The sequence below is a fragment of the Silene latifolia genome, chromosome 5 (genome assembly GCF_048544455.1).
Source record: "Silene latifolia isolate original U9 population chromosome 5, ASM4854445v1, whole genome shotgun sequence".
NCBI lineage: Eukaryota > Viridiplantae > Streptophyta > Magnoliopsida > Caryophyllales > Caryophyllaceae > Silene > Silene latifolia.
The window spans coordinates 88,616,916-88,639,294 of record NC_133530.1 but is presented as its reverse complement, the minus strand read 5'-3'; the positions used below and the strand labels follow the sequence as shown (position 1 = coordinate 88,639,294).

At 38.4% G+C, this 22,379-nt stretch overlaps 1 long non-coding RNA gene across 1 annotated transcript; it reads right to left on the bottom strand.

Annotated features, from left to right (window-relative positions):
• Window positions 1-3,873: 3,873 nt before the first annotated feature.
• LOC141656234 (uncharacterized) lies at window positions 3,874-9,371 on the bottom strand. The gene is made up of 2 exons (XR_012548439.1): window positions 9,330-9,371; window positions 3,874-4,392 (listed from the first exon to the last, which is right to left on the bottom strand). It is a non-coding gene; the product is annotated as an uncharacterized LOC141656234 (long non-coding RNA).
• Window positions 9,372-22,379: the final 13,008 nt, after the last annotated feature.

Here is a 22,379-nt window from a genome sequence, read left to right as displayed (position 1 = left end):
CGTATTATTTGCACATATTAAAAAATTTTAATATGTAAAACTGTGTAATTCTTAGTATGTTTTGTCCCACATTGGAAAATAACGTAGGTGTGGTGAATATACTACATATAAATAGTAGAATTGTCCCACATCGAAAGATTAGTATAAGGTGATGTGATCCTATGATTATATATAGGAGACATATTTGGAACTTATGTATCACCCAAAAATTTAAATAAAGTGAAAATCGTTGGGAACTACCCGGGAAAGAGTTAAGAACATGAACAAGAAAATTAAAAAATTAAAAAACTAAAGGTTTTATTAATGTTAGTCTCTTGACACAGTACAAAGCTAAAGATTTTACTAATGGTTGTCTTCTTAATGCAGTAATATATGTACAATGTAGAGATCTCTATCTAATGATCGAGCCAAGTGCTTTTACCTTCAAAGAAAAATAATATGTATACAATAGTGGTTTTTCTTTTTAAGAAGAGACATGTACTTATCTTTCACATTTTCTTTTTAAGAAGAGACATGTACTTATCTTTCACATTGAAAAATAATGTAGGTATAATGAACATACTACGTCTAAATAATTAAATTATGTATCTCACATCGAAAGAATAGTATAGGGTAGGGTGATTATATAAATATAAATAGGAGGCATCCTTGAAACTTAGGTATTAACCCAAAATTTTTTGATATAAAAGATATGTAATTTTTAGTATGTTATAAGTCCCACATTGAAAAATAATGTGGGTGTGGTGAATATATTATGTATAACTAATAGAATTATCCCATATATATACATTTTCTATATTATATAAAAGTGATGTTTATAATTTTATATAAAAACTATATATTTCATTTGACAAAAAATTATCGTATGAAAATTATATAATTAGATTGTGACAAAAAAAAATGCTATCATTAGAGTGTAGATTGTATTGTATTTTCTCATTATTAAATCCGATTGATGTCAAAGTAGGTGCGAAAAAAATGGTGTATGTAGTATGTTATTTGTCCTACATTGAAAAGTAATGTAAATGTGCTGAATATACTATGTATAAATATTAGAATTGTCCCACATCGGAAGATTACCATAAGTCATGGTGATCTTATGATTATAAATAGAAGTCATAACCCTAAATCTTTTTATTTTCTTAAGTATTTTCATATAGAGCTCTTAAAAGAGTAAGTATTACTGTCTCTACAATAATGATTTCTAATCTAAGTTAATCTTTTGAAAAAAATTTAGTTATTATAATATATACTCTGTATTTCTTATTTTATATTCAAGTGATGTTTGTAATTTTTATATAAAATTTTGTACATTTCATTTGGCAAAATAATGTCGGTAAAAATTATGAAATATGGATTTAGGAATTAGATGATGAAGTGTATGTGTAATAGATAACAAAAGAAAAAGGCGTAACACCTCATAGGAGTAATGACGTTATGACGAAAGTTGTCAAATGGTATTCTGGGAAAGAAAAAGGTGAACATAGCCACATAGGGTTCTATTTATATAAATTTAAAATTAGGGGTACCATGTGTAATCTATCAAAGTTCAAGGTTACCATGAGAATTTTCCAATATTATAATGATATAGTTAATTAAATTTTCATTTAAAAGAGAGAGAGATATCCGTACCAATAAAACAATAAAGGGGGTATTATTTTTTAATTGTTATTTTATTATCAGCCCATCAAACTTAACATCAATTTAACAGCCTTTACATTAGGGGTATCATGGGAAAAAAAATGGAACCTCAAGGTACCATAGGACATTGTTAAAAGTAGGGGTAACATGGAAAATCTGACAAAATTAAGGGGAACCACGAGAAATTTCTGTATCTCAATTATGATAAAAAATTTGTTGAAGAAAAACAACGTACAAATATTAATGGAGAGTACTTTATCTTATTATTAAATTTAAATATAACTATTAGATATAATAAGTAGCAATTGTCCGTATTTGGTATTCGGGATCTGGTTGGATGTCGAACTAAGTGCAAAAAAGATGGTGTAATTCTGAGTATGTTATTTGTCCCACATTGAAAAACGATGCAAGTTTGATGAATATATACTACGTATAAATAGTAGAATTGTCCCGCATCATAAAAATAATCCGAGTTTGGTGAATATATTACTTATAAATAGTAGAATTGTCCCACATCATAAAAATAATCCGAGTTTGGTGAATATATTACTTATAAATAGTAGAATTGTCCCACATCGAAAGATTGGTATAAGGTGGGGTGATTATATGATTATAAATAAGAGTTAACCCACATCATCAAAAAATTAATTTAGAGAAGTATCATAAATAATAATTTTTGACTTAAAAATTAAAGTGGATAATCTTTTAATTATTATAATATATATATTTTCTAAATTATATTCAAGTGATATTTCCAATTTTTATATCAAACTTTTACATTTCATTTGGCAAAAAAAGATCGTTAAAAAAATTATTAAAATAATATAATTAGCTTCGTGGTGAAAAAATGTTATCATTAGAGTATAAATTTCATATTATTTGCACATATTAAAACTTCTTATTGTGTAAAATTGTGTAATTTTTAGTATGTTTTGTCCCACATTGGAAAATAATGTAGGTGTGATGAAGATACTACATATAAATAGTAGAATTGTCCCACATCGAAAGATTAATATAAGATGATGTGATCCCTATGATTATAAATATGAGGGATATTTGGAACTTATGTATCCACCCAAAATTTTTTAAGTCTCATAAATATTAATCTTTTATTTTATTTTTTTGAAAGAGATATTTTAATAATATGTAAACAAATCATTAGACATAGAATGTAAACATTAAACCTTTTTTTTTTTTGCATTATAAATAAGTTGATTACCCCGTTGCAACGCACGGGCATTCAAACTAGTTGATACTAAACCTCTACTTTTGTGCTTTTATGACGAAACTGGCCCTAATTAATTTAATTCTCAAGTTAATTATGAAGCTATCTAGTTGCCCGCTCTTCAAGGCTTCAACCGCCGCTAACCTCCACCACCAACCACCACTATCACCCACCCTCTCCACCGTCGAACTCGCCCATTTCCCAGAATTCAAAACTCTAAACCCTTGATTAATTTCCTCAATTTATTTATCTATCCTTACTCTCCCAAACTAGTAAAAAATCCATAGTCTTTAATCTCACGCCAAAAGAATTAACTAATTAAAGTGAAAATGGATTGGTATTTACTTTGTGACATGAGATTCTTATATGACTATTTGTGTTAATTGACTAAGCCTTTTGTTGAGTTTGTGGTAGTGGATTACTGGTCTTCGCCAACATCATAAACAAATAAAAAAGAATTTACCACCATCCTTCAGTTCCTTGTGCTTGTTGTCTAAGCCTTCTTACAACAGTGTCATAGCTCAAGGGTTCAAGAATTGGTATGGAACACGGAAAAAAGTTATTGGGGACAAATTAGTAAGGCCATATGTCGCTGAATTCCGGCGAGTTTCGTGCTCGACTTTGGGCGAGGTATTAGGGTGGTTTGTGGTGGAGTCCAATAGTGGTTCGTGCTCGAGTTTGGGCGAGGTATACCTAGCAAACCCAACACCTAAACTGCCGGAAATTTTGGCTCATGGCCACTTCCAAAAATAACAGAGAAAATATTAAACAAATGTAATTTGTTAAAGAGCAGTTCGAAATTTCAAGTGAAACAAATTGTGTAAGACATGAAAAATATTCTCTAAAACATAAACGAAACAATTCCATTTGAAAAATATTCTCTAAAACATCGTCTTTTCCGTTTCCCATGTTAGTTATACGGCTAATAACGTAAAGAAAGGAACATGAAAAAAAGTTTCATTTACGAAAACAGTCTTAGCACGAAACACATAGGGAAGGTAAGAATGCTGAAAAAAGAAAACATTGTTTTTATTCTAAAGTTACATTTTGCTGTGAAGGGGAAAAAAATTTCAGTGCCTTAAAACATTCAAGAAACTTTTTGTTTTTGTTTTTGGCAGCTGTAAATAAAACCTTACAAACCCATTTCAGCTCTGGCTAGGTTATGACCTTATTAAGACGACGCGGTAAAAAACTAAAACAAATACAATGAAACGACGTAAGATAGAACTCAATATCTTGCAGTAACCCCCTAGTCATATGGTGCGGCGTCTCCACCCTAGCCAGCTAAAGAAGGATATTACGATCCAAAGCCCATCTCATAAGCTCTCTTATTCCAATCACTTTAGCTTGAATAGCTGATTCAGCATTGAAACTTCGAGCAGTATTAAAAAAAAAAAATTTAATCATAGATATTGTTCTCTATACATAACCAATTCATGTTTTGCGAGGTAAGAAACAAGTTTATAGTTTAAGAATTGGGGTTTCAAGCTGTTCTTGTTTCCGCGGCTCTTGCATCTGTCGCTCAGCTGCAAATACCATACCAATAGGTTAAGAAAATGGAACCCAAGTACCAAACAAAGCTGCCCTTAAAGGACAACAACCGGAAACTGCTGAGAAAGTCGTAAACTAAACTAAATAAGACAACAATCGGCGTAAAAGCCCATAAGAGTAAACAAAAGACATACGGAGTATAAATATACATATAAGATTATGTAATCCCCTAATGAGGGTCAGTTATCATTAGCATATAAATAGCTGAATACAAGATACCGTATCACGTAATACAAGGCAACTAAATATTTACGATATATTTACGATATATACATACTACTAATACACCCCCGCAGTCGGAGCGGGAGGAGACTGGACGCTCAGACTGGACCGGAAACGCGTAAATAAGTGACGAGGCAAACCCTTGGTGAATATATCAGCATATTGGTACTCCGAAGGGACATGTAAAACGCGGACGGCGCCAACCTGAACTTTCTCACGGACAAAATGAATATCAAGCTCAACATGTTTAGTACGTTGGTGTTGCACGGGATTAGAGGACAAGTATACAGCAGAAACATTATCACAATAGACAATAGTAGCACGGGTAACTGGCAAATGAAGCTCAAATAACAAATTTCGTAACCAGCTAGTTTCTGCAACAGCATTAGCAACACCGCGGTATTCGGCTTCGGCACTAGATCGGGATATGGTGACCTGACGCTTGGAAGACCAAGAAACCAGATTGTCACCCAAGAAAACACAATAGCCGGATGTGGAGCGTCGAGAGTCGGGGCACCCACCCCAATCAGCATCGGAGTAGGCCGTGAGATGATGGGAGCGAGAGGCAGTGATAGTAAGTCCATGATCAATGGTGCCTTTTAGGTAGCGTAGAATACGCTTAAGAAAGTGCATATGAGGCTCCCGGGGTGCATGCATAAAAAGACATACCTGTTGAACTGCATATGTAAGGTCGGGGCGAGTAATGGTCAGGTACTGAAGGGCCCCGGCCAAGCGACGGTAGAGCGTGGGATCCGAGAGAAGTGGTCCAGCCGTGGCACTTAACTTGGACCCAATGTCAACTGGAGTGGCACAAGGATTACATGAAGTCATGGAAGCACGGCCAAGTATGTCTTTTGCATACTGCTGCTGTGAAAGGAAAAGACCACATTTTGTACGAGCAACAGTTATACCCAAAAAATGATGTAAAGATCCAAGGTCAGTCATAGCAAATTCCTTGGATAAGGCAGCAATAATACGCTGAAGGAGAGCAGAGCTGGAGGCGGTTAGCACTATATCGTCAACATAAAGGAGTAAATAAGCAGTATGGGTACCATGACGATAGATAAAAAGGGAACTATCACATAAGCTGCTCTTAAAACCAGTGGACAAGACAAAATTAGCAAACCGTTGATACCAAGCCCGAGGAGCCTGTTTTAGGCCGTATAAAGATTTACGAAGTAAGCAAACATGGCCTGGGTGAGTTGGATCAACGAAACCAGGGGGCTGATGCATATAAACTGTCTCGGCTAAGTCACCATGCAAGAAAGCATTTTTAACATCCAATTGATGAATCGGCCAAGAACGGGAGACAGCAATGCTAAGAACAGTACGAATGGTCGTGGGCTTAACCACGGGGCTGAAGGTCTCATCACAGTCAATACCAACCTGTTGAGTTTTACCATTTACCACAAGACGAGCCTTATATCGTTGTAAGCTACCATCCGAATGAAACTTGTGACGGAAAAGCCACATGCACCGTATAATATGAGCATCCGCCGGTCGAGGAACTAAATCCCATGTATGGTTAGCCAATAGTGCCCGATATTCATCGTGCATAGCAGTACTCCAATTCGGGTCCAAGAGGGCCAAGTGAGGGGATTTGGGAAGTGGGGTAATGGGTGAGGCAGATGATGTTGTTAGGCTAAAGTCTTTTGGTTTGAAGATACCGTGCATAGCACGGGTTGCCATGGTGTGGGTTCGGGCGTGGGAAGCAGGGGGTGGTGGTGGTGGTGGTGGTGGTGGTGGGGGAGGAGGGCTAGAATGGGGCGATGAGGGTTGTGGTGAACTCTCGGGTGGTGGTGAGGTATTTGGTGAAACAGGGGGAGACTCAGGTGGTTGTGGTGTAGGTGGGGAGGGAGTGGTGGGGATGGAAGGGGTCTCGGATGGTGGTGGACTCGGGTCTGGTGGGTGGTCGAAAATGAGAGGGGTTATGGGGTCGGGGTTAGGGTCAAGAAAAGAGTAATTGTGGGTAGGAGTGGACTCCGCAAAAGGAAATACGGTCTCATCAAAAGTGACATGCCGGGACAAAATGATTTTACCTGTGTCGGGATTGAGACACCTATAACCCCGATTTTGGGTGGGGTAGCCTAGGAAGACACATCGGACAGATCGGGGAGCGAGTTTGTGAGGACGTTTAGCTGAGAGGTTCGGGTAGCAGGCGCACCCAAACACGCGCAGATGGTCATATGTAGGGTGTTTGAGGAAGAGAGTGGAGGTGGGTGTGTTATAATGGAGGATTTTGGTGGGAAGAATATTATGAAGATAGGCTGCTGTATTTAGGGCATCGACCCAAAAATTTGGCGGAAGCGAAGCATGGTAGAGAAGGGAAAGGACAATTTCATTGAGTCGACGTATCATACGTTCCGCTTTACCATTTTGAGGGGAAGTTTGAGGACATGAAAAACGGAAAGTAAGGCCGTGAGTTTGGGCAAAAGATTGGAATTGAGAATTGTCATACTCCCGACCAAGATCACACTGAAAGCATTTAATTTTACGGTGGAATTGAGTGTGTACATAAGATGAAAAATGTAGAAATTTCGCGAAGACATCGGACTTATATTTTAACGGATAAACCCAAACAAATTGCGAAAAATTATCAATAAGAACAAGATAATACTTATACCCACTGACGCTCAAAATTGGACTAGTCCATAAATCACTGTGAATAATGTCAAAGGGAGCTAAAGTAGCAGAAGTAGAATCATAAAACGGCAATCGTTTGTGTTTACTAATTTGACATGAATGACAAAGGTAGGAGCTATTCTCCTTAGTACTTTTTATTTTTGACTGACTCTTAAGCGATTGTAAAATAGTAGGACCGGGATGACCAAGTCGGTTGTGCCAAACATCGGACTTGAAAACCAAATGACATTGAGAAGACGCTGAAGAGGAAGACACGGCTGACACGGCTGACACAGGATACAATTCGCCCGTACTGTCACTCCTCAGGATCGTAGTCCCACTCGGAAGGTCCTTCACAGAGAAACCAAAAGGGTCAAATTCTACGGATACATTATTGTCTTTCGTAAATTGACGAACCGAAATCAAATTCTTAATAATACGGGGGGTATATAAAACATTGGTAAGTTGCAAGGTGCGGTCTTTTGTGGGAATGAAAGCAGTACCCGTCCCCCGAACTGGAATACTAGAGCCATTACCAACAAATATCGAACTGATTGGACTAAAATTAGAGCGAAGGGATAGTGTACCTGCGTCGGATGTGAGATGCGAAGACGCCCCTGTGTCCATGAACCATCCGCCATAAGGAGGCGGCTGCATACTCAACGCCTGGAAAGCTTGTCCAAGATCAGTGAGTGTCGCTGTCGGCTGACCAGTGGTGTCGGCATCAGTCACATAGGCGTGACCAGGACCACGTGTTTGAGACGGTGGTCGATATGTGCCTCTGTATGAAGCACTGCCACGAGAAGAAGCAGGAGGGTTAGGCGGCCACTGAGGCCAGCCAGGGACCCACCCCGGAGATGTGGGGTAGGGGCACGGTGGAGGGGACCAAGGCGACGGCCAAGGTGCGGGAACCCACGTGGCAGTAGGCGCGGCGGCAGAAACAGGTGCACGATCAGTTTTAGCAGATTGACCGCCCTTGTTTCCGTTGCGGCGACGATGGTTATTGTTGTGTTTGTTCGAACGGGGGTTAGGTGGGGCAGAGTCCTTGGCATCCGTGTCCCAGTCACCAGAGTCCGAAGCAGGTGGTGCCACCAGAGCCGTGGCGGGTTCCTCGCGAGCCGATTTACGGTGTTGTTCCAACTCAAGCATACTACGCGCCACTTCAAAATTAGGACCCGTCTGATTAATATAAGAGGCGACGGTATCAAACGTCGACGGTAAACCACGAACTAATTGAAGGACAAGGCGCTGTTCCGTGACGGGGGCGTCGACATCTTTCAACTGACCAGCCAACTCACGGAGTCGTTGGCAGTAAGCATCCAACGAAGGCATGGACTCCAATTTTAAATTATGGAATTCATGTTCGAGCGCCGCAGCACGGGCTCCCTTGTTGTTGTGATAGATGTTCTTGACGCGGGTCCACGCTTCAAACGCGGTCGATTCATCTTCCAAGACACGAGCGAGAATATCGTCACTGAGGGTGCCATAGATCCATTGCAAAACGATTGAGTCAATCACACACCATTCATCATACGATGGGTCAGTTTCAGCCGGAGGTTTCGTGCCATCGATATGCGAAAGGACTTTATGACCTTTAGCGTGGAGTGTGAAAAGACGAACCCAGGTTGCGTATGGAGTCTTGGTGCCATCTAACACACGTATTCTTTGTTGTATGTTAGATACAGTGTAGACGGGGTGGAGTTGTGATTTTGAAGAAGGTGTGTCGGATTTGGAAGTTATGTCACCAGACATGGTGATGGCGGCAGGGGAGATGCACGCAAGGGAAGGTAGGATCGTTTCTGTTAGGAAAACCTACTGATACCATATAAGATTATGTAATCCCCTAATGAGGGTCAGTTATCATTAGCATATAAATAGCTGAATACAAGATACCGTATCACGTAATACAAGGCAACTAAATATTTACGATATATACATACTACTAATAATACAATCACATTCTATTCTACAGTTCTACTTGTGTTGAGATCCACTAGAGCTACAAGGCAAAAGCAAAAAAGTATAGATAGTCGAGAAAAACAAAGCAAGGGAAAGCTTATAGTTTTACCTCTCTTAGGCAGCATCCAAAAAACCGAAGCACGGCTTATAACTTATAGGAAAGTGCTAGGGCGACACCGGGTGTTACCGAGTTTCGGTAACACCCAAATAAAAAAATAGAAAAAAATAAAAAATAAAAAAGTAATTTTCGTTTTTGCGCCAATATCATAGGGATAAAAACGTAATTAACTAATTTATTATTTTAATAAAATAAAATATAAAAGATAATAATTAAAATTATATCTAATGTAAAACAATACACATATCATAACAAACACATCTTCATCTTTCTCTTAACTTACATTTACCAATTAAAAAAAAATGACAAATACCTTAGGAAAATTTCATTCACTGGATTCATAGTTGTTAAGGTACGTTAAATGGTACGAACGAAAATTAAAATATAATTTTTTAACTAGATTCGAACCTTCGACTACTCACTACCTCGCCTAAGACCGTACCACAATAACAAGGTGTTTTATATGCTACTGAATACTCATTGCATAATTTATTCTTAATTTATACTGTTAAATCTATAAGACAAGGTAGGTGAATAGAGAATGAATGATGATATTACTGATGAAGAGAGTACATATATATATAATTTACAAGCTAATGACAGTAAGTATAAAAGCTATTATTCACAATATAAACTTCCTATATTTGCAATGTGAATATGACTAAATTGCCTTGATTGTTGGTGGTAATTTAGGAGAGAATTGTTGATTTGATATGCTGAAAATATTATTAGGAATATGCTGATTGATTTGATTTGATCTGGTCAATACGCCCCCGCAAGATGGACGTCCGGTTCGTGAGTCCGATCTTGGTTCGTAGTTCATGATATGAAGTTTTGTGCAGGGGTTTGGTGAGAATGTCAGCGAGTTGATCTTTGCTAGCAACATGTTGGATGCGGATTTGTCCGAGTTGGAGTTGTTCTTTGTGAAATGGAAGGAGAGAGCCATGTGTTTCATTTCGGAGTGAAAAGCTGGGTTCTTGGCGTAGAGTGTGGTGAGATGTTGTCACATAGATGGCTGGTGGCTTGGTGTGAGTGATGTGAAGCTCGGTGAGGAGATTGCGGAGCAGTGTTTGATTGAAACGGAAGCTACAGCCCGAAATTCGGCTTCCGTCGTGGAGAGTGCTATGCCCTTTTGCTTCTTAGAGGACCAGGAAATAGGATTGCGTCCTAGGTAAATGACGTAGCCGGTTGTGGAGATGTAATTATCTTTGTCGCCTGCATGATCAGCGTCACAAAATGCATGAATGAGCGCGAGTGGTGAAGTGCGATATAATTGGATGCCAAAGGTTTGGGTCCCTTGCAGGTAGCGTAGAGAGCGTTTCAAAGCGGTCCAATGAGTGGTTGTGGGATGATGAAGAAATTGAGCTAGGCGGTTTATAGCAAAGGCAATGTCGAGCCTAGTTAGTGACAAATATTGTAAGCTTCCGACTATTGCACGATAAGTGGATTGGTCGTGGATAGGTAAATGGTCTTCGCGAGTTAGTGGGGGAGAAGTGGCCATAGGTGTTGTATTTGGTTTAGCGTCAATCATGTGGTATTTGGTGAGAAGATCGTGAATATATTTAGATTGATTTAGGTGTAGGCCGAGTTCATTTGGTATAACTTCGATGCCCAAAAAATATGATAGTGGTCCAAGGTCTTTTAGAGAAAATCGCATGGACAATGCTGTAATAAACGTTTGTAGATGTGTTGAATTTGGTCCGGTGATGATAATGTCATCAACGTAAACTAACATATAAATACAAGTGTTTTTGGTTTGTAAAATGAATAAAGATGAATCAGAAATAGATTGTTTAAAGCCTTGAGTAACGAGATGGGTTTTTAATTCGGTGTACCAAGCTCGAGGAGCTTGTTTTAGTCCATAGATTGCTTTATTGAGTTTACAAACATAATCGGGTTTTGCCTGATCAACAAAGCCGGGTGGTTGAGTCATGAACACATTGTCTGTCAATGTACCTTGAAGAAAGGCATTATTGACATCCAATTGACGAAGCGGCCATGAGTTCGTGATGACGAAGAGATAAAATAAGACGAACGGTGGTTGGTTTTACAACTGGACTAAATGTCTCGGTGTAATCGATTCCCGGGCGTTGATGGAAACCCTTAGCAACAAGGCGAGCCTTGTGTTGTTTTAAGGTGCCATCCGGGTTGTATTTATTGCGAAATACCCATTTACATCCAATGACGTTTTGCGAGTGAGAACGAGGAACTAGGGTCCATGTATGGTTTCGCTCAAGTGCTTGGTATTCTTCGGTCATTGCATTGCGCCAGTGGGGAAGTATTAGGGCTTGTTTTGTGGTGTTAGGTAGATTGTCAGGAGATGGGTTAAGGGTAGCAACTTTAGCATATTTTGGGTTGGGTTTGCGGATGTTGTTGTCAAGACGGGTAGTGACGGTTCTGGGAGGTGGTTGAGCGGTGGTTTTGGATGGAGGGCGGTGGGAGTGTAATTTGGTCTTGATTTGGGATGGTGTCGGAAGGGGATGGGGTAGTCGTGGTGGAGTGTGAAGTATGTGGATCGAGGTGGAAGGCGTGTCGGTTGTAGCGTGATTATTAGTAGTAGGTTGGCGACGAGAGTAGACAATAGTGATAGGTGGTTTAGTGGCGGCGGGGGTTCAAGGGAGGTGGCGCGGAAGGGGTGTTGTTAGGAAGAATGGGTATGGAGATGGTGCACCAATCATTTGGATCAGTATGAGACGATGAGGTCGATAGCGGTGTTAATGGCTTACGAAATGGATATTCATCATCAATAAATTTTACATGTCTTGAGGTGTAAATACGATGAGTTTTTGGGTCAAGGCAATGATATGCGCTTTGGGTGGTGGAATAGCCAACAAAAATGCATGCAATGGAACGGTCTTCTAATTTATGCCTAGTATATGGTCTTAGCCAGGGATAACAGAGACATCCAAAATTATGGAGTTTTGTATAATCTGGTTGTTTATTATGTATTATAGAATATGGTGATTTACCGTTTAAGGTTTTGGTTGGAAGTCGGTTTATAAGATAGGTTGCTGTACTAAATGCAAATGGCCAATAAGTGGTCGGAAGGCCTGCGTGATTTAGGAGAGCGAGACCCGTTTCCACAATGTGACGGTGACGCCTTTCAGCATAACCGTTGTGTTCCGGGGTATGAGGTGGTGATGTAGAGTGGGTTATTCCGTTATCTAGGAGTGTTTTATTTAGCTTAATGTATTCGCCTCCATTATCGGAAAAAAAATGTCGAATAGGTTTTTGGAAATATTTTTCCACTAATGCTTTAAATTGAGTAAATATGGACGTGGTGTCGGATTTGCGTTTTAGCGGATATAACCAAACATATTTGCTAAAGTGGTCTACGAATACGATATAGTATTTGTAGTGGTCTCGAGATAGGACCGGACTAGTCCATAAGTCAGAAAATAAAAGATCCAATGGTGCGTTTGACGTTAAAGAAGAAAAAGAAAAAGGGAGTTTTTTACTCTTGGCAACACAACAAGAGTGACAGTGTTCATAATTCAATATAGGTGAAGAAAGACTTTTATTGATAATTTTAATTACATCATAAGATGGATGGCCTAACTTATGATGCCAAGATATTGGAGCGGTTCCTTTGACAGCGGTTTGAGCAATTGGTTGTTGAGGACACCACTCGTATACGCCGTGCTTAACTCGGCCCTGGAGCGGGATCTTCCCGATGAAATTTCCTTTAAACAAAACGAATCGGGTGAGAAAATTATAAAGGCATTGTTATCTTTACATAATTGGGAAATCGATAAAATATTACGAGAGATGGTTGGAACATGTAATACGTTATTAAAATTAAGAGATTGAAGAGTGAATGAACCTATATTTTCAATCGGGAGAGCGGAGCCGTCTCCGATGATCAAATCGTCGATCCGGTATAGGGCGAGTGAAAGGCTAGGGTGTCAAGGTCGTGGGTGATGTGGTTACTAGCGCGCATTTGTCAAGTAGGTAGTTAGGGTTTGGTGTTGGTGCACCGTAGGTTCTTTGAGTGGGCCTGCGGTGGTGGTGGCTGGTTGTTGCGGTTAGATGGTGGGGCGGGGAAGACAATTGTTGGAAAAAGCTTCCGAAAAAAAGAGGACGTCGGCGATGACATGGCCGTTTGTCTACACCACCGACATCGCCCTTTGAAGGGTCGAGGATTAGGGTTGTTGGTGGGGTGATTTTGGGTTCTTTGTTTGTGGGTGAGCGGAAATTTGGTTTTGGTTGCGAAAATAGCCGCATGCTCTTTGGTGTTGGTTGTTACGGCGGTATGCGGGGTTGGCGGATGGGGTGAAGTGATTTGTGGTTGGTTGGTTTTTGATAAGCAATTCGTGTTGAAGCAATTTTTCATGCAATGCTTCAAAAGCGATGGGTGTATCACGAGCTCTAACGCCATTGATGACGGGTTTATAGAGTTCATAGTCAAGACCCCTTAGAACCTTGGAAATGATATCCTCGGGATCAAGGATTTTGCCCATAAGAGCAAGTTGGTCTACACACGTTTTAATCGAGTGTATATAGTCCGAGATGGTTTGATCCGTTGATTTAACAATGGAATCGAATTTGTCTTTGAGTTGCAGAATATGAGCACGCGAAGGGTTTGCGTAAGTGTGGGCAAGGATATCCCAAGCCTCCTTGGCGGTTTTAGCCCGTACAATTAAAGATTGAAGGGCGGAAGAGATAGTACCCATTAAGGCACCAAGAATCAGTCCGTCCTGCTTGAGCCAAGTCAAGTAGGCGGGGTTGGGGTTTTCTTTTTCTCGAGAATCGGCAATGGTGGCGGTGGTGGAGACTCGGATCCATCTAGGAAACCGAGTAATTTGAACCCGAATAGTATATTCGTCAATTGAAAGTGCCACGATGAGTAGTTGAGGGGTGTCAACTTCACAACGTGACTGAGGTTGAGAGCAGTGAGAGGTTTCATGGTTTCATGTGGGTTGGGAATTTGGGTGTCGGTGTTGGTGTTTGTCATGGTGAGATGAGGGTAAAGCAGAGGTGTATGGAGACGTTTGAATGTGGTGCTTTTTGGTCGGAGATTGTGTTTTGCGGATCGGTGATGGCCTTTTGATACCATATAAGACAAGGTAGGTGAATAGAGAATGAATGATGATATTACTGATGAAGAGAGTACATATATATATAATTTACAAGCTAATGACAGTAAGTATAAAAGCTATTATTCACAATATAAACTTCCTATATTTGCAATGTGAATATGACTAAATTGCCTTGATTGTTGGTGGTAATTTAGGAGAGAATTGTTGATTTGATATGCTGAAAATATTATTAGGAATATGCTGATTGATTTGATTTGATCTGGTCAATAAAATCATGGTCATAGGCCATGAAAGATCATTAGTGATGAAGGATTGAAGCAGCAATCAACATGTATTGTTAACAAACCTCCATTAATAACGCACGCAAATAATGCTCAAAATCTAACAAATTTTTTTATTATCTTAAATTAATTCATTAATGTTAATTTTCTAAAATACCCTTTAGCACTAATAAATTTGAATTTTGAATTTTGATGGAGGGAGCACAAAATACATAAGTAAATTACAATAATACCCCGGGTGTTACTCAATTTGAGTAACACCCGGTGTCGCCATCTCATTTTCCTAACTTATAAGGGTAAACAAGACACATCCTGTTCTCAAGATGTTTCATCTCCCCAACCTTACTGAAGGTGTCCTTATCTAGATTGTACGCAAACATGGAGTATCTGACGAGAAGGTACACAACGGGTACATTAGGGTGGCAGGTGAGCGGCCTTACACAAACATTAGCATTAAGGACGAGTTTGGATAGGTATCCACGGGCAACTGGTTTGCACAATTGCCCTGCAGGGCTGATCTCTAGCATGGGAACCCATGCCCACGCATCAACGTCGGTGCAGCCTGCTTTCCAGATCCAGAGTCCAGTATTAGTATAATAGGTGAGATAAAGGGTTTTCTCACACTCGCATATTCTTGCATGACGACTGTCCTCAAGGACACGTTTTGGCAACGGAAAAGTATAACACCAAGTCTTAGAATTGTCCGGGCACTTGAATTTTACTATGACACCACGGTCAATGGATGTCAAAAAATACAAAGATGAAACTCCATTTTCAGTCAAGCACACATAATGGTTTATACACCAAGTCACCCCAGGAGATCTAATAGAAGACACAAGTCCTTCCATATCCAATGCAAGTCTTGCCCATGTACGAGACACACTACAATAGACTTGAATGATCTTCGCATAAGTGCAGAATCGAACCACATTAAAGTGACACCTTCCATTGATAAACGATGGGAATTGGATGAGAAGACCACCATACTGCAGAGTAGAGTGGTAAACAAATTGATGCTTCTCCACAATTGGAGACTTGGGCACAAAATAGGTTTGCTTAGTAGCTGGATTATGCACCTGAGAAGTGCCATCCGTTTGAACTATATGAAGTAAGCCCCCGTGCAAACAAAAGGAAATATACGGCTTCTCTAATGCATATGGGAGAAACTTGTGTAGTCTCGAAAAGTCAAAGGATAAGTCGGTCATCAAACCCCTCTTAAAGCCGCTAGAATAAATCAAACCATTTTCAGGGGAGTCAGGCCGCATGACAAAATTCTCCTTGGTCCTCAAACAAAAGTAGCTACATTGGAAGTCCAATGTGTTTGGTGCTACATGGGGAGCGAAGGATAAAAGTAAGAGGCCAAACAGGGGAATATACATGGGGTCGGTCAGTGCCCGATTTTATCGGCAACGCGAGTGTGGAGTCTATTGATCGAATACGAAAGAGGGGGGGTGAATTGAGTATTAAAAACGATGACCGCTTTTTCGAAATATATGATATAAATTAATTACTTGATTTTATTGATTAAAATCAACTAATTAAATTATTAACAATAAATGCAAAATCGAAATAACAATAATAAAGAGAGAGAGAAAGAGAGACACACGGGATTTTGAAGTGGTTCAGTTTCACAAGTCGAAACCTACGTCCACTATTCTCGATTAATAATTTTTAGTACCTTTCTCCGGATTACAAAAATTACCAATCCACTCGTATAATCAACTATATGATTATAACTCAGATTGAGTATCGCTAAATACTCTAGGTTGCTCTTACGTTAATAAGAAAAATACAACGATAAATACTAATCTCACGTTATGCGAGTGAGTATACTATCCTTGTGTATTTAATATCCAATAACGATTTTTCTTCGAGTGATTGACAAATTTGATGCGTGATTTTTGTATAAGCAAATATGAAAATAAGAATTAAAGCTCAAATGATTTTTGCTTAAAAATATTTTTCTCTCTTTGAAATTTGTAGATGTGTGTGTCAACAATTAATGTTGAATGAATGAGAGTATTTATAGTAGAGTAAATTAGGGTTTGGAATGTTCTGGAATTAGGGCATAGGAATGTTCTGGAAATATAAAACTTGAAGAACAAGAAAGAAGAGAAGGAAGGAGTTTGGCCTCCCTAGGATTCGGTCACCCTAGGGTTTCGGCCTCCTAGAGCTCGGCCCACCTAGGGTTCGGCCACCTAGGGTTTGGCCGGCCTCTAGGCCTCCAACGGTCCATTACTTGCTTCTTTAGCCCGCAACAAATCGAGATAGAATTTAGTTAAAGCCCTAGGTTGCATGACGATATAAATATCGTATTACAAACCAATAGTTTATTTAACTTAAATTCTAATTAATTAATTCCAACCAAATAAATACTCTCTTATTTTTAAAAACCATTAAAAATATATTTTCCAAAAATTAACGCATCATTTTTGTCTAGCAATGAAGTTATGTCTATTAGGTCATAACTTCATTAACCTTTAAATCAAACAAAGTAAAACCATTACCGGATGACGACCTATACTAACTAATCTTCAGTAGATCTTCAGTACACAAATCGTCTCTTCACAAGTCTCTCATCTTGAGTCTCGTGGTTGATTTCCAATCTTGATCTCGCTTGAAAACATCGATCAAGTATATTTGAAGTTGTACCTCCTTGGTCCAAACTTCAAGCTTGCGTCTTGTAATTGTTCCTTTCTAAATTAAAACTTAAGCACACAATTACACGCATATGTTTATATATTAAGTCCACATACAAATCATTACTGTCATTATCAAAACAATTAATTAGGACTAGAGGTCCAACAAATTCCCCCTTTTTGATGATGACAAGTCTCCTATGATTTGTGTCTAAGTCTAGTTCCCCCTCAACATAATACTTCCCAAATTATAGAACAGTTGAGCGTAGAAACTAATAATCTCTTCAAAGTAATAACTATAGAACGCCATGAGAGAATTAACCTGAGACGGTCGCAAATCATAAAAACAATTCCCCCTCTTGGCATCATTGAAAAGATAAGAACAAACATAAAACGACCAGAATAATATATTATGAGACAAGAAATAATCATGAAAACATATTATATTAAACGTAATCTAGTTCTTAATTAGCATAATAATAATATAAACTGGAATCACACAAGGAATAAATGCGGAATTGAAAAAGCTAATATCCATAAAAATGGATTTTTATTGTGAGCAAGGATTTAAAAGATAAGGCTAAGGTGAATGGATTAGGGCAAATAGATCAAGGGTAGCGAGGGCTCGGTGGGTTCGACCTAGGACGGGTACGGTACTCCAAGTCCTCGAGTCGCGCATGACAATGGTCGAGAAGTGCAGCTTGAGCAGTTAATCGAGTATCAAAGTTACCAATCCTCAAAGTCATTGCTTTAACTGCTTCATATATTGTTTGCATTTCAGACCTCATCTCCTTCCCAGATTGCAAAAGATCATCACCAAATTTAACCAAACTAGCCATACCTTCCTTTATTTGAACAGACTCAGAGTGAGTTCGCACGGCGGCCTTCGAAACACCTTCGAGCCGAGTATCAAACCGTGACAACACGGTTTTGATGTGAGCATTGCTAACTTCACTTGGTCCACTAGTATCAATTCTCCTTTGCTTTGTAATTAGGTCAAACAATTCTTCCAATTTCTTGTCTTGTTCATTAATCCGTCCAAGAATAGAAGTAAAGTTTGAATCCATCTTTGAATCCAACATATCAAAATTCACATAGCTTTTTCCTTCTTTTTCTCCTTTTTCTCCTTTTATCTCAAAACCTAATTCATTGCCATTAATAACGAGCTTCATATAAGATAGATAAAGATCGCTCATCTCGTCATTAGTGATAACTCCATAACTCTGCTTCCCAATAACTCCTTTCTTCTCTAAAATTCGTGAGATCCGATTCCCATAAGGCAGACTTAAAGTAGAAGCAAAATCTTCCATCTTAGCCGTCACACTAGCTTGTATAATTTTATGAAACACAAGCAAGGGTAGACTAACCTTTTCTCCTTCAAGCCAAGCCTTCATAATAATCATCTCATGTGCCCCGAACTTATCTCTACCTTCTTTTCTAGGAACAATAGTACTCCAAAGAAAGTTCAAAAAGAACCTCAATTTAGGTGACAACTTCGCAGCTAGGATAGTCTCAGACGAAGTAGCATCTTGTTTGAAATACCGTTTCACTATCAACCTTTTTCGGGTAACAAACCTCCCATTCTACGCTTGGATTGATCTCGGTTCCTCCTTCGGGAACTCGAGCCAAGTCGCGAGAAATCACCAGTGAGACTTTTATGGAAGTCTCATTGACCACAAACAAATAAATTTCCTTCCTTAAGATGAACGAAGCATAAAATTGATATACCTCAATAGGAAAGACGGGACCTCTTACAAACAACAATATTTTCCCATCCTTGATCCTTGAGAAAATTTCTGAAAAACCCAAGTGCTTTGTATTTCTTTAACCAATCAATCGAATATACTCGTCCTGCGTGAATGCGATATTGAGCAACTTGATTGACATCTCTTCTTTCTCCTTGAGTTAGTCTAAGATTATTTAGTCCATTGTTGGTGTAATCATCCATATGCTGTGCGTAAAGAATACGTGAAGAACCATCTAGAAGTTTATAGTTCTCAGTCTTTGTACTTACCTCAATTTCCGAAACCATCTTCCCCTTACCCTTAAACAATTTCCGACGCTTGGTGAGGTTGGCCGGTTGGTCGGCATTGGACCGTGGGGAACGGAGGTGGTCGGCCGGTGAGGTGGAGCGAGTGCGAGGTGGTGATTGGCTTACCTTCTTTCTAATAACAACATGTTTCTTTGATTGAAAACGGGTTGTAGGTTGATTAGTCATTATGAAAATAAAAGATAGAAGGTAATTAGGGTTTAGAGATTATAATTGATGAGAATTATGGTGAGATTAAAGGGGTATATATAGTATAAGGAATTTGAGTTAAGGTAAGATTAGGTTTCCTTAATAGATAGAGAATAATACCAATTTCCTTATTTCTTTAATGCCTTTTTTTTTTTTTTTTTTTTTTTTTTTTTTTTTTTTTTTTTTTTTCGGCATCTTTCCTTTTTTTTTTTTTTTTTTTTTTTTTTTTTTTTTTTTTTTTTTTTTTTTTTCACGGCACTTTCCTTTTTTTTTTTTTTTTTTTTTTTTTTTTTTTTTTTTTGTTTCGTGCGTTTTTCTTTTTTTTTTCCGCACTTCCTTTTTTTTTTTTTTTGTTTTTGGCATTATCTCCTATTTGATATAAGATTAGGAAAGAAAATCTTTGATGGAGTTTAGGTAGGATTTGTGGAGGAATATAATAAGATAGAATTATCTTTATTATATTAAGGCAATTTATTGTAGATTTTGTCGATTTTTGTAAGGAAATGTGATTATGCAGAATATAAAATATTACCATACACATAAGCAAGATATAACACGTAAAATAAATATTATTTAACATAATTAAACTTGCAACAAAAATATACGGACACAATCGTACAATCTTATCTTCCTAGCCAGTCATTCAGGTTCCCAGACATAATTATGACGGATTTAATTATCACTAATTAAACCAATCTCAAGTCTCAATAACTCAAAGCGTTTTCTAGCTAATGCCTTAGTCAAGATATCAGCCCATTGCCTTTCAGTACTACAAAATTCAAGTGAAATGTTGCCTTTCTCTACATGATCCCGTAGAAAATGGTGTCGAATATCTATATGTTTGGTCCTCGAGTCTTTGGCAAGGATTCTTAGAAATTACTATAGCACTCGTATTGTCACACATAATAGGCATACGACCTACATTAATACCATAATCACATAGTTGTTGCTTTAACCAAAGTAATTGAGAACATACCGATCCTGTGAGATACATACTCGGCCAGTGATGAGACATTGCAACTGAATTTTGCTTCTTTGATCCCCATGTGATAATACAAGGTCCAACAAACGTAGCATACCCAGAAGTGCTTTTCCTATCTAAAGAACATCCTGCATAGTCTGCATCTGAATATCCTACTAGATCGAAATTACACTCAAGTGGGTACCATAAGTATAAATTAGATGTACCAATTAAATATCTCAAGATGCGTTTAACTGCAATCATATGTGATTCTTTAGGACACGATTGATATCGCGCATGAGACACATACACTAAACATTATATCGGGACGACTTGCGAGTTAAATATAAAAGTGAACCAATCATACCTCGATATGTAGTCTCATCGACACACTTACCATGTTCATCTATAGTCATCTTCTTTTCTGGTACCATAGGTGTATCGTATGATTTTGCATTTTCCATACCGAACTTTCGGATTAGTTCCTTGATATATTTCTGTTGGTGAATCTTTATACCATCCTTTGTTTGTTGAATTTGTAAGCCTAAAAAGTACTTCAATTCTCCCATCATGCTCATTTCAAACTCAGAAGTCATTAGATCAGAAAAATACTTGCACAATTTTTCATTAGTAGAACCGAATATAATATCGTCTACATAAATTTGCACAACAAGTAAATTCGAACCCTCGGATTTTAGGAACAAGGTTTTATCGACAGATCCTCTTGTAAAATTATTTTGTAACAAAAACTTGGATAATCTGTCATACCATGCCCTTGGAGCTTGTTTCAAACCATATAGAGCTTTGTCTAATTTATAAACGTGGTTTTGAAACTTGCTATCCAAAAATCCGGGAGGTTGTTCTACATAGACTTCTTCCTCCAAATAGCCATTAAGAAATGTTGTCTTAACGTCCATTTGGAACAGTTTCATTCCTTTATGAGCAGCAAAGGCAATAATGAGACGTATAGCCTCAAGTCTTGCTACAGGTGCAAAGGTCTCGTCATAATCGATCCCTTCTTGTTGATTGTAGCCTTGGACAACTAGTCGTGCCTTGTTTCTTGTAATAAGTCCTGTATCGTCCAATTTATTTCTAAACACCCATCTAGTACCAATAACAGTTCGATCACTAGGTCGTGGCACCAAGTGCCATACCTTATTGCGTTCGAATTGTTGAAGCTCATCTTGCATAGCAATTATCCAATCGGGTTCAAGAGCTTCTTTAATATTGGTAGGTTCGATGGTTTGAGAAATGAAAAGAAAGCGAGAAATTATTCAAGGACCTTCTAGTTTTAATGCCTTGCTCTAGATTCCCTAGGATTTTGTCCAAAGGGTGGGAGCTTTGATGTTTCCACTTTTTGAGAACTCTAGGCTCATTATCATTTGATGGACTAGCATCATGTCGGACGAAGAATCATGATTTGTTCCCCCGAGTTTGACTCGGGACTCTCTTCAGAAGCATCACTAACTTCATTAGAAATATCATGATTTGGATCGGGAGTTACAACATCATTAGGTATAACTTCAAGATCTTTTTCTTTATCTAAGGAAGGGTCAATAGTATCATTAACTATGGACTCATCACTTCTCTTAGGATCGTTTGCAGAATTCTCTAGTTCATCATTGATACCTTGAATATCTTCTTCTTCATTTAAAGGCTCATTTCTTGCTAAAAAGAAATCGGGCTCATCTGGATCTTCTTCTTCCTGTTCAGCTTTATCAAGCACATTATCTTCGTCAAAGCGAACATGAACACTTTCCTCTATGCGCAAGGTTCTTTTATTGAACACTTTGTAAGCTTTACTATGATCCGAATATCCCAGAAAAACAACTTCATCACTTCGGGGGTCAAATTTTCCTAAATTTTCTTTTCCATTATTATG